This window comes from Octodon degus, unplaced genomic scaffold (genome assembly GCF_000260255.1).
Source record: "Octodon degus isolate 3935 unplaced genomic scaffold, OctDeg1.0 scaffold00352, whole genome shotgun sequence".
In the NCBI taxonomy this organism is placed as follows: Eukaryota; Metazoa; Chordata; class Mammalia; order Rodentia; family Octodontidae; genus Octodon; species Octodon degus.
Window position 1 is genome coordinate 243,771 of NW_004524928.1, and position 4,088 is coordinate 247,858.

The window sequence follows — 4,088 nt, forward strand, 5'->3', positions numbered from 1 at the left end:
AACAATATGCAATGTATTAATTATTGAAACTGTCCTACTAATCGGTTTTGAAACTGTCTCATTATTTGCTTAATAAAATTTTAAAAACCCCAAAAATCTGAAAAGTTACTGTAGCCAGAGGGTCACTGGCTGCTTAGCCCACAAAGGAATGATAAGAAATGAAGATGAAGAGGCAGAAAAGGAGTCATGATGCAAATGAGAAGCCTTTAGAAGAGGCTGGTAAATGTTGGATTTTTAAAACCATTTTAAAGGTAAATGTCTTTCCTTATTTGCAGTACTGTAGATCAAACCCAGGGGCACTCTACCACTGCGCTACACTCCTGGCCCTGGGTGAGATGCGGTTTACACTCAATTGCCCCAGCAGCAGATGCACTCATGGTCCTCCCTCCTTAGGCGTCTGGAATGCTGCACCACCACACCTGGCTTAAAAGAATTTTTTTTCTATTTATTGTATTTTCTTTCACAGTGCTTGGGTCACACCCCACATCTTATGCACAGTACACAAGTACTCCATCTCTGAGCTACACTCCTAGACCCTTGAGTCACATTTTTAAGATTTTACTCTAGCTGTGTGCAGAAAATGGCTTATCAGGTCAAAGTGGAGTTAGCAGACCACAATGGAAACGAATACACCGCAGATACGGGCTCTGGTAATACCTAGTTCAGAGAAGACAAGCTATAAAAATTTTAAAGGAATATTACCGACCAAATAAAGCCAAAATTAATGGAAAATTAATTCAAAACACACAATTAACATACATGTATGTATTCTGCAGGTTTATCCTACCAAGTATCTATGGACAGCATGGGTAACAAAAGTGTACCTAAAATTCCCCTTAGGGGGGCTGGAGAGATGGCTCAGTGGTCTAAAGCACCTACTTGGAACAAGCTTGGCAAAGCACAGGGACTGCGGTTCAATCCCCCAGCACCACATGCCAGCCAGACCCGCCCCCTGGTGGGCTGAGCTGCCCCCCCCACACAATAAATAAATGTTAAAAAAAAAAATTTAAAATTCCCCTTAGGTCCTTTATTAGTTACTTCTTATGTGGTGGCATGAGACAGAAGCGGAGCCCTAGTCACTGTCATGGAGCCCTAGTCACTGTCACCAGGTAGATAAACAGTGAGCAGCTTGAAGCTCCAACCCTTCAGAAGCTCTTACATCTCTTCGTTCACATCAACCGTTACAGTAACTAGCAGTCACAGATGTTTCTTCTGCTTCTCCCATGTAAGGATAACACTACTTCTCATAAAAACCATACTGGAAACTTCTTAAACATTACCAATTGGCCGGGAGATGGCTCAGTAGAATAAGTGCTTGCCTGGCAAGTGCAAGAGCCTGAGTTCAATAACCGGTTATGCAAAAAAAAAGGAAAAAGAAAAAAAAAAAAAAAAGAAACATTACCAATTATTCTAGTTCAGGTCTGGGTGGGGGCAGGGAATGGGTTTTCTTCTTGGACCTACAGGGACCTGCTGATCACTTAGACATTCTTTTAGCACTGACTATTACAAAAACCAATTTAATACTTCAGTTTATTTGTTTGTTTTCTTTTTTAATTTGGTACATGGTCTCACTAGATAGCTCAGACATGTAGTGATCCTCGTGTCTCAGGCCTGATTTCAGTGGCCAGCTCAGCGCTGGGCTAGCACGGCATGCAGTATCGGGGTCCTTGCGCTTGCCAGGCAGGTGCTTAGGATGCCGAGTTATCTCCCTGGCCCCAAATTTAACACTTTTTAATGTGATATCTAGGTGTTTTTAAAGGCAGTGTTTGTTTAACACCCCTTTATGGACTTTGGCAGCCTAGGTGAGGCCCTGAAACTTAGGAGTTGAGAGTGAAGGCTCTGGAGTCAGACTGCCTTGATTCAAGTCCTGACTTCTCCATGAACTGTGTAATTTAGAGCAAGCTACGTATCTCCAGTAAACCAGAACTTAATCCATAAACTGGGAACTGATAAACACCAAAGAATCTGCAGTTGGTGAAGTACGATGAGGAGCGCTTATGGCTGCCCAAGAGTCTCTAAGCCTGCTCTTTCCAGCCTCCGATTTCTCCATTATAACCATACCTTTACCCTTTCATATCTCCTCCAAAACTACACACATCAACACAAACTTTATTGTGTATGTGCACATATGCATGCATACACAACTTTTAGATAATAACTGCATTCCCCACAGAAAGTGGCATTTAACCACTGTAAGTACATGTGTCACGTACTCAGAATAAACTGTTGTAATTTAGCATAGGCTTAAAGATTCCTGAAAGAAAAGGTAATTGCATTTCAGGCTCTGGATCCTAATTTTCTCATTCCACCAGTTCAAAAACTCTCAGCAGCTCCACCCCCCCTTGGGAGGCAGGATCCACTCCTGTTTTCTAGAGATCATGGCCTACAGCCAATTCATTTTCCATTCCATTACCTAGTTGTGGGAACCTTGGACTCTACTCCCCCCCCCCCAAGGGTAAAGGTATGGTTATAATGGAGAAATCGGAGGCTGGAAAGAGCAGGCTTAGAGACTCTTGGGCAGCCACAAGCGCTCCTCATGAGTATAAAAGATATAAGACCCATTAAGGGAAAGTTTACACTTTCTGAACACTGCCAGTGGGTGAGCTGGACTTGAGACAAGGGATGAACAAGGTTCATAAAACATCCTCTGGGAAAGTTTCCTTCAGTGCTGGCTCCAATTGGCTACCGGGCAGTATTTACCAAATGGACACCAGGGGGTAGCAAAATCTCACTCTCTCAGCTAATTACAAGGAAGCTGGAAAGTCTTCCTGCCAAAGGATGTCCTAACTGATGGTGGGAATGAGCATCTCCAGGGCTCCACTGTGCTGGGAAGATGCTCCCCGGGCTCTGCTGTCCCGAATTTTTTTTTGACATTTTTTGGAGCCGAGGGTTCTTCTCCTCTCCAGGAAGGTTGCACATATGCAGGTTTGTCTTTTTTTCCAGACCTAGTGAGTGTGGGAAAGGGTGCAACGACCGCTCCTGCTTTCCCCCTTATTGCGACTGTCCAGAGGCCTGGCCTCCCAGGCACTTGGGAACTGCATTCAAGCAGAGCACCTACTAAAGTACGACCTCCAACTGTAGTGGAACACGCATCCAAGCCCCTCTCGAGGTCTATCTGGCTTCCCCACCTCCTTTGAAGGCCCACCCTAAGAAAGGGCCCACCCTGCAGCCAGACATCCTCCTGCGGATACAGAGGTGGGATCCCCCCACACCACAGCCACCATGGCCACCACCAGCTGTTCCCATGTCTGCTCCAGCTCTCCTGGAAGGTTTACTTCCCACCCAGACCGGATGGGAGGGTGCTGGCGGTTTGGTGGTGAGGCAGAGGGGACGAGGAGGTACAACTTTCTTACCTGGTCTAGCCCCCTTTTGTCTACTGCGTGTCCCCACAGCCCCAAGCCCTAGAAACCCTGGGACATTTTCACCACAGCACAAGAAGGAATGGTGGAGCATCTGGCCCTAAATCGTGAGGTGTAACTCTGGGAGCTGTGCTCTGCCTCCTCCAGGAAGGGGAAAGAGGGGATGATGCATGGAGAAGGCCAAGAGGGGCGAAAAGTCAGAAAAAGTTCGTGGAAGCGCACTGCCCTGCTCCCAAGGCCCAGTCCCAAGCTTTCACCACTCCGCATCCTCCTTCCCCAGGAAGCCCACAGGAGACCATTTCGGTAGCCTGGGAAGTCGAGGCCGAGAAGATGGGGGGGAGGGGGAGGAGGAGGGTGGGCAAGGCCCTGGACTCTGGGGGGAACCCCTGCTGTTTCCACTCTTCCTAAAGAGGAGACATGAACTGGCACCGACGGGGCGCGGAGCCCTGGGTGCGTTAGAGACGCCAGGCGCCCGCCCGCGAGAGACCGCAGGGAGCCCTGCTGGCCGCGACGGGGCGACGGCGGGAAAACAGGGGCATCTCGGGCGGACCGGCTTCGAAGGGTCGGGTCGGGATTACCCGCGGCAGGGCGGGGCAGAGAGGGAAGCGGGCTCGGTGCGCCGGGCGGATTGGCTGGGACTTCGGGGAGCCGCGGAGAGGGGAGCGCAGGTCTAGCCGGCGAGGGGCCCCGCGTGGCGGCGGGCGGGCGGGCGCTAGGGCGGGGCGGCAG